Raw genomic sequence first — 9,794 nt, 5'->3', positions numbered from 1 at the left:
ACCAGTCAGTACTATGAGCTTGACTATCTACACAGAGTATGCTAAGGATGTTTAGCATAATCCCTACTGCTACTTCATAACTACATCTTTAGAATGAATAAGGAAGTTCACCTAGACATTTTAGTGTATTTTACCGTATCAAATTTATGCACATAGTTTGGTCTTGATTCAAGTTCCTAAACTAATAGGCAGATACATACATACCCTCCTTGCATTTCCATCTAACTGTAGCCTGGGCAGAAATGATGTTCAGTCTCAGGGACATTCTATGCCCAGCTCTGCATCTCTTATCAGAGGTAAAATGCTCAATGGTAAAGTTACCTGACAATGCATATGTAGGCATTGTCATTGCAATTAACCCCTATGTAACAGAAGATGAAAAACTTATTCACAACATCCAGGTAAGAGAAAACTTTTATTACTCATATGTTTTTATTTTGATAACTATTTCCACCTTTGTACACATAAATACTCAGACCATTATAATTTCCCCATGTTGTTTGGACAGTATTGATCATTTCTGTAAAACAGATCTAAACTGCCAGTATTAAATATGTTTTGTTTTATGATTTAATTATGCATTAATATTAGTAATCATTCCTTTATTAAATAATTAAAAGACAAAACTCTAAGTTAAGCTAATAGAAAAAAGCTATTCTCAGGGACTTTAAATAATAATCTATGTTTAAGCCCCAGACTTTGACAGAACAATAAAAACTATTTAAATATTAGCATATACTGAAGAACAAGGAATTTTACTTATCCTAGAAATGAAAGAAACAAAATGGCTTGTGCAGTCATATAGTAAGTGCCAAACTTGGAATTGAAGCCAATTAGACATATGTATTAGGCCTGTCATCCTCAGGAGGCTGAGGTATGAGGATCACAGTTCAAAGCAAGCCAGGGCAGGAAATTACATGAGAGTCTTATGGACAATTAACCACCAGAAAACCACAAGTGGCACAATGTCTCAAAGTGGTAGAGCATCAGCCTTGAGAAGAGCTCAGGGTCAGCACCCAGGCCCGGAGTTCAAGCCCCCCAATACCAACAAACAAAAACAAACAAACAAATACTGGAAATGTAATTCAGGGTCAGAGCAACTGCCTAACAAGTTTGTGTCCCTGAGTTCAAGCCCACACATTGTCAAAATAAATAACAAATTGGTTTTACGTGTTTCCTTTTACTGATGTAACAGTTGGAAAGCAAAGTCTTGAATGTCACAGGGAAGACATGGGCCAATGGCACAGTGTCTGTGGACAGCACCACTGGAAATGACACATTGTTTGTTGTTACCTGGACAATGCAAAAACCATTAATTATTCTCCAAGATCCCAGAGGAAAAGAATATGATACCTCAGATTTCAAAGAACATAAGCAAAATATTTGAACTTCCCATCTTCGAATACTGGGCATTGCAGAGGTAATTCTATTTTTCATTTTCATTTTGTTTTTATTAATTACTACTTTATAAATATGATTTTGTCTTGTATATTTTCAATATTAATATTAAAACAGGTCATCTGCCATTAAAATGAATGGAATATGTAATAATTCACATTCATATTATTTACTAGTTTGTAAAATCAGCTTTCAATTCACTGTTAGGGCTGGGGGTGTAGTTTGGAAAAAGACAATTATCTAGTATAGATGAAACCCATTTCCATCCTCAAAATTACACACACACACATATACATATATCTATATACATACAAATAAGCTACATGCATACAACACATATATGTAAATGTATATGTATACTTACACATATATGCATATACATGTACTTGTGTATGTATATATACATAAACTCTTTATACTTTTAAATCAGTTTATATCCCAAGGAAAGAGTTTGTTTTGTTGCTCATCCTGAGGCACTGCCCCTAAGATTCTTTTTGCTCAAGACTGGCACTATTCTACTTGATTCATGGTATCAATCCTCCCTTTCTATCTGATTTAATCGGAAATTAAAATTTATTACAGATTTTCCTGCCCTGGCTGGCTTCAAGCTGCAATCCTCACATCTCAGTCTCCCCAGGAGCTAGGATTACAGGTCTGAACCACTGCCACTGGGTGGAAAGAGTAATATTAACAAGGCTTTGAAGGAGGTTTTGTTTTCTTTTTTTTTGTCCAGACAGGTACTTGGACTTACAGACTTTTAAATAATCAAGCCCAACCTCAGTTACTATCAGTCACAATGACCACTGGAGCAAGAAATCCTTCCATAATTCCAGTAATGGCAGCTGCTTACAGGAGTCAAAATACAGCACAACACATAGACCCAGATATTGTTCATGCAGTTGTCAGGGCAGAGGATATGCTTATAGTGGACATTGATATAATAGTCATTATCGAAATGGAAGATGGACAGCAAGTCTTGGACAGCCACTCTTGGACAATGATGCAGGTAACTAACATGTGCTTCAAATTTCATTGGACTTAAAACATATCCTAGAGAATTCTATGATGAAGTCATGAGATATATAAGCTTATACTACATATTTCAAAATTATAATGTTTATAAACGTTTTACTGAGTCTGACAAAGTAAAATAAAACACGTTTATCTTTCAACCTCAAGAAAAATTTTATGTTTCTCATGGAATAGATGAATACAATCCTGCTCCAGTATTCTTAGTGTTCGTGTTTCAACTATAATTTCCCCAACTAGATATATTTTCTTTTTGATAAGTTTCTTTTATAAAATAATAACCAGTAATATCAGTTGAATACATACAATCACAGTTAGACTGTTTTCAATATCAAAAGATTAGCATGTGGCTAAGCTAAGGTTGGTATGGAGTCAAATTCTAGTGTTCATATGTGCTGTGCTATCTCTCAAACTGCTGATATCATTACTGTTCAAGAAGAGAAACAGTAGCCATTTGTATTTATTGGATAACTATTTATTTGAATCTAAAGGTGCTGATACTGTCAAAAATGATGGTATCTACTCCAGATATTTTATGGAATACAATGGAAATGGTAGATACAGTTCTTGTCCAGGCAAGAAATCACACAGCTAGACGGAGTTTAAGACGACAGAACAAGTCTCTGTACATACCTGGCCATGTTGTAAATGGTAAGTAGCATTAAAATTGAAACGAGTCACATGTTTTTGTACATTGCACGTGGCAAACATTGAAAATTTTATGTAATATAGAAGAGTCAATTATATAATTATGTATTCAACTTCTCTGTTTCCAAATTATATTCATACTATTGGGTTGAGTATTAAATAGGTTGTCACATGTTTTTTTAACAACTACCATGGTTCATTTCAATTACAATGAAAAATTTTGGACTGAGCATCTGGTATGAGGCCAGCACTATAGAAGATGCTTACTACAAAGATGAATGAAAGATAATGCTTTTAGCAGGCTCATGTCTCACACTAATCATACCAGCTACTCTGGAAGAAGGGATTGGCAGGATTGCAATTCTGGGCAAGCTGGGGCAAAAAATTCCTGAGACCTCCATCACAACAAAACGAAGGGCATGATGGGCATTTGTGGGAGCCTCAATAGAAACCTTGATACCATATCCAGAAAAGAACTTAAGGAGGCCCAGAAGCTCTGAAGCATAGCTTAAGTGATACAGTGTCTAGCCAGTAAGAATGGGACCCTGAGTTCAAAAGGATCTTTGTCCTCAAAGAATTTCTAGTCAAGCAGTTAATAAAGATCAAAGATGGTTTAACATAGCATAATATCTCCTCATTCATTTCAAAGTTATATTAAAACAAGAAGGTTGTTTTCACTAAAAATTGTCACTTTCTGTGTCTGCCATTAAGTTTTAACTTACCCCTCTAGAAGATGAAGTATCCACATGACAATATGAAAAGTTACAAAATTACTCTTTGGGGTAGGGGTAATTGGACTGAACCCACCCAGACCTGAAGTTAAAGAAGACTTGGCAGAGCTCAACTGGAAGATGTCAGCAGACCAACTTCAGGAGGGTCATTCACTGTATCAGGAGCTCCTCCTGCTGGTGACAATACTCCCTTGTTCCCAACCAGTAAAATCACAGGCTTGGAGGAAGGAGGTCGTGTTCACCTTTCATGGACTGCCCCAGGCAGTACCCTTGATAAAGGCAAAGGTAAGCTTGACATTAAGCTTTTACATTTTCTAAAAGAATGTCCCTTACCTTTCATTTTCTATTGTCTCATTTATAAATAGTATTTGTAGGTGTCTACGTAGTCCATTATTCCTTTGATTTCAGATGTGAAACCTGAAGGACTAAGAGATAGAAATTAGGCCAAGTTATATCAATAACCTAGAATTCTAACCCGTTCTTGCCATGTCCTTTTGTACCAAACTGCTTTTCTGAGTTTGAACCATCCTAAACTTAATTGGGGAGGCCTGAATAACTGCTTCCTGTCCCTGGCAAGGAAAATCATTTTTCTAAGCATTCTCTACTTTTATAAATTTATTCATTAATCATTGAGTTTCAAACTGCATGAGATTCCTAGACACAATCTCTATTAAGTCAATGATCATAAAAGACACATGACCAGACAAGTCATTTCACAGTACTAAAACATGCAATGCAAATGGCATGTCACTTACTAAGTAGAATGTTCAAAGCCATATTTGTAGCTGGGCACTGGTGGCTCATGGCTGTCATCCTAGCTACTCAGGAGGCTGAGTTCTGAGGATCTCAGTTCAAAGTCAACCCAGGGAGGAAAGACTGTGAAACTCTTATCTCCAATAAACTACCAGAAGACCAGAATGGAACTGTAGATCAAGTGGTAAAGCACTAACCTTGATAGGAAGAGCTGAGGGACGGTGCTCAGGCCTAGCATTCAAGCCCTATGACTGACACAGACAGACAGACAGACAGACACACACACACACACACACACACACACACACACACAGCTATATTTGTTTGGGCATGTTGTTTTATTGTTAATGTTGGCATGTTTGCTTTTTAAAAAATAGAAAAAAGGCTCTTATAAGCCAAAAGGAGTATAGAGCATCACCCATACTTTTGCTTCAATGTTGAAAACAATCACTATGACCACTTTGGAAATATATCATTTTCCCCTGACTTTTCAATAGATAGCAGAATCAAATCAAATATTAGTATTGCCACTAAAAACACCAAGAAGGAAATCATATAATCAAATATTTAGGTCTAAATTAATTTGGTAAAGGTGGAGCCTTCAGTAGAAGACTTGTCTCTTATGAAATGTCCTTTGTGCTGATTACAGAAACTAAAAGGAGTGATGTGCTACTTGTAGGCACTGGGGAATTATCACCCTGTACTTTCTTCTGAAGGGCAGGAAGGATAATTGTGGCTGGCAAGCATTCCCCTTAAACATCATAAAATACCTTAGGAGTAGGGCAGTGGTGGTTCACACCTGCAAGCCTAGCTACTCAGAAAGCTGACATTGGAGAATCATCATTCAAAACTAGCCCATGCAGGAATGTCCATGAGGCTTTTATATCCAATTGACTGCCCAAAAGAACAAAAGTAAGAAGTAGAGCTGTAGCCTCAAGTGGTGGAGTGCTAGCCTTGAGCAAACAAGCTGTGTCCTGGCCCTGAAGTCAAGGCCCAAGGGCCAGCAAAGAATAAAGAAAGATATCTCAAAGAGGAAATGAGCATTTCCATAATCTTGAGTGAAGCCCTTATATTTTCCCAGTCATACTTTCCATGCCTCTTTTCCATACCTGGTGAATCTGCTGATTTACCAAGATGCCAGTGGCTCATCCATGTAACTGGACCAACTTAGGAAGCTGAGACATGGAAAATCACATTTTGGGCAGAAGTCCATGAGGTTCCATATCCAGTTAACCAGAAAAAAACAACAACCATGAGGCCTTGAGTTTGATCCCCTATTATAGCAAGAAGAGAAATACAGATTGAGAATTACCAAAATAATTACATAAGATTCCAATATTTTATACTTCTCTACTTTCATCATTTGGGGTATCAATTTATCAAGTATATCATTGCCCAACTAGTAACTAAGGAAAACGAATATATACCCAGTACAATATTGTGACATCTGGATGGTAGCATAAAAATATAGTCTAGTCTCAAGAGCAATAGAATCTCATCAGAATGAAAATTTAAGCCAGAAAAACCTGGAAAACACCATTCCCTGCAGTAGAAGTTCATGGAAGAAAATATCAAGGCCAATGAATTACTTGAGTCAGACCTCACGAGAAAGAAGTCTTATCTGGGTCCTGAAGAATAAGATTTCCATACAGAGGTCTGGGAAGGTGGTTCAGTGTAGATCGCATGCATGAAGCCCTGATTTCAATTCCTCAGTGCCACATAAGCAGAAAAAACTGGAAGTGGTGCTGTGGCTCCAGTGGTAGAGCACTAGCTTTGAGCTGAGGAGCTCAGGGACAGCACCGAGGAGCAGAGTTCAGTCCCCACAACCGACAAAAAATATTCTTATAAGGAGAGAGAAGAAGAAGCCATTGAAGGAGTTGAAATCCAATGATATCATCAAGGTCAAGAAAGGAAAAGTAGCTTGTTATAGTGGCTCTTGCCTATAATTCCAGCCAATGAAGAGGTAGGAAGACTGCAGGAAGACTACAGTTCAGAGAAAAAGTTAAAATTCCCCATCATAACACAACAAAGGAGCTACACATGGTGGAGGTGAGCATGCAGCCTCAGCTGTTCAGGAAGCAAAGGCAGGAGGATTGTGGTGCTGCTCCAAGACTGGTGCAAGGCAAAAGTGAGGTCTTGTCTAAACATGAAGCTAACAGCAAACACAGGCTGGCCGTGTGTCTCAAGTGGTAGAGTGCTTGCCTAGCACGTGCAAGACCAAGAACTCAAAACCAAGGCCTGCCAAACACTAAAATTAAAGAAGAAAACCTTCATAATATTTGAGTTAAACTACGGGAGGAAGGAAAGGGAGAGGAAAGGGTGGAGGAGGGAAAGGGAGAAGAAGACTTCCCTCAGTGGAACACAAGGTTGATGTGCAGAATGGTAGATTATGCCAATAAGGCTATGTATAGAGAAACTACATGTTAATCTTAACTTAGCCAGGCCAGGTGCTGATGGATGACTGCTATCATCCTAGCTACTCAAGAGGAGAGATCTAGGATAGTGACTGATCTGAAGCCAGCACAGTCAGGAATGTCCCTAAGACATTCATAAAAGCTCATAAAACTCATAAAAGCTGGAGGTGGGGCTGTGGCTCAAGTGGTAGTACCTTCAGCAAAAAGAAGCTCAGGTCCAGAGTTCAAGCCACAGGAACTGCACCAAAAAAAAAAAGGCAAAAGTTACTTACCTCATTCTTAAAATACTGTCATCCTTCCACAAAACATAACAAATAAAGTGTTCATCTCAAAGAGGGGCACTCAATGTTCTACCATCAAATTTGAAACATGAAAAGCTTTTTTGTTTAGTTTTCATTTCTGTTGTTATATTAGGGATAGGGATTGTCTTAAGCATGTAAGGCAAGCACTCTACCACTTGAGTCTGCTCTTTTGGATTTGGTGAATTTTTAGACAGTCTTAAATTTCTAGCTTGGATCGACAGAAGACTGCAATTCCGCTACCTGTACCTTTTGCATAGTATGGATTGCAGGTATGTTCTACCATGTTTGTTAAGATGGGAGTCTTTATGCCCCAGCCGGTCTTGAGCAAAGATTCTTCAGATCTTCCCTTCCAAAGAATCTGGGATTACAGATGGAAGCCACCATACCTAACTACAGGATATATTTTTTTAAATGAGAATGCCAGCCTCAGGCCTTGAATACAGAGACTCAGCACTGTGTCTGAGCTTCTTTGTTCAAGGCTTTTAACCTATCACTAGAGCCAGGGCTCAACTTCTAGCTTCTGCTGGTTAGTTAGAGATAAGTCTCATAGACTTTCCTGCCTAAGCTTCAAACCAACAAGCTCACCTCTAAGTCTCATGGGTAGGTAGGATTATGAGCATGAGCCACTGGTACCACCTAGAACATCACTGTGGTAGAATTTTAAAAGCAGTTGGATGAAGCCTTTATGTGGGCATCCTACTTCCTTTCTTAACTATTCATAGTTGTAGCTAACATTTCAAACATTCATTCTTTATGTATTTATTTGTGCTAACCACTTCATGTACTATTGGTTATAATTCTCACCAGTGGAGTAAATATTTGATAGAGCTGAATGATTAAATCTATGTTTTCCAGGTTTGATAAGCTTCAGATGAGAAAGTTGAGGTAAAACATTCTATTACTTAGAAAACCAGTAATGGAGATCATCAGTCAAGGTCTGCCCTAGGTCCTGAGCTTAGTACAAACTCCAGCTTTTGGGTCTCCTCCCACTCCTCTGTTACTTGATCATCTCACTTCTTCCCCTCTCATATTGCTTTCTTTCAGCTTCATAAGAAAGCACACTTGAGCATTCCTGTGCTCCCTGTTCCAAATCAAAAAGCTCATTCAGCTCTGTATATCTCTGTGTATAAACTAAATTCTGGCAGGGAGGGAGGCTCAGTGCTTCATGACAGTGAATGAAAATTTTCTGTGATCATATAATACATTTTAAAAACCTGGTGTACTTGTTACACTAAGAACAATGGTATAACCAGACAAACGCTGTAACTGGCGTTCTCTAAACTATAGTGAGCATCTGATCAGTGTCCACCAGGCAACGTGCCTGCAGTGAGCCATCCTGTCTGTCTGTGTTCCAGCTACCAACTACACCATAAGAAGAAGTAAGTCTTTCCAGAAGCTCCAACATGATTTTGACCCTGCTGCTGATCTCACACCAAAGGAGGCTGGCTCTGAAGAAACATTTGGATTTAAAGAAGAACGTTTTAAAGTAGAGAATGGAAGCAAGATCTTCGTTACAATCAAAGGCAACAATGAATCTCATCTCATCTCAGAAGTGAAACGAGCAATTAGGTTTACTGCTCCACAAGATTCCAGCATCCCTGCCCTGGGGATCAATATTTCTGCAACCAGTTTGGCTTTTTGGGTGTCGGCTATGATTTTGTTTGTAATTTAACCTAGAGAATGTATTTGAATGGAAATTATGATTTTTGTCAGTAATTTAAACTAGAGGATGTATTAGAAAGGAAATTATGATTTTATCTGTAATTTAAACTAGAGAATATATTAGAAAAAATTCAGTGTCATAAATATTTAGTAAGCACATTTAATTCAGTACAAAAATAATCAATTTCCTAATAACTTAATGTCAATTAGCTTCTTAAATGTATATCAAATTATTTTCTGTCTTTAGACAATCTATTCCTTCACTTGGTTTATTGTGTTCTTTTTGCCATTGTTTGGTTTGCTTTTTTTTCTTACTATTCTGAGTATTAAACCCATGCTTGACAAGAGCTCTACCACTCTTTAATTTTCAACATTAAGGATGTGGACCGAAGGGAACCTTACTGCATTGTTGGTGGGAGCGTAAAGTTGTTCAACCACTTTGGCAAGTAGTGTGGAAGTTCCTCCAAAGACTCCACATAGAGCTCTCCTATGACCCAGCAAATCCCGCTTCTGGACATTTACTCGAATGATCACAAACAAGACCATACTAAAGCTACCAGCACAGGTATGTTTATTGCAGCATTATTTACCATAGCTAAGATATAGAACCAACCCAGATGCCCCTCAGTAGATAATGCATCAAGAAAATATGGTTAATATCCACAAAGAAAAAATAACATTGCCCCATTTGTTAGGAAATGGAAAGACTTGGAAAAATTATATTAAGTGAAGTAAGCCAGGCCCAAAGAAACATAGGCTCCATGGTTTCCCTTGTTTGCAATATCTAGTATATGCCTGAGACAAACAGAAAAGGTCAGATAAGATGATATTAGGTGAAATGAACCCCAAGATAAGGA

At 37.9% G+C, this 9,794-nt stretch overlaps 1 pseudogene; it reads left to right on the top strand.

Annotated features, from left to right (window-relative positions):
• Nucleotides 1–2,194: 2,194 nt before the first annotated feature.
• LOC105991875 lies at nucleotides 2,195–8,947 on the top strand (annotated as a pseudogene).
• Nucleotides 8,948–9,794: the final 847 nt, after the last annotated feature.

This window comes from Dipodomys ordii, unplaced genomic scaffold (assembly GCF_000151885.1).
Source record: "Dipodomys ordii isolate 6190 unplaced genomic scaffold, Dord_2.0 Scaffold78, whole genome shotgun sequence".
In the NCBI taxonomy this organism is placed as follows: domain Eukaryota; kingdom Metazoa; phylum Chordata; class Mammalia; order Rodentia; family Heteromyidae; genus Dipodomys; species Dipodomys ordii.
Note: the sequence above shows the minus strand (reverse complement) of the source record. Positions and strands in the feature narration are given on the sequence as shown.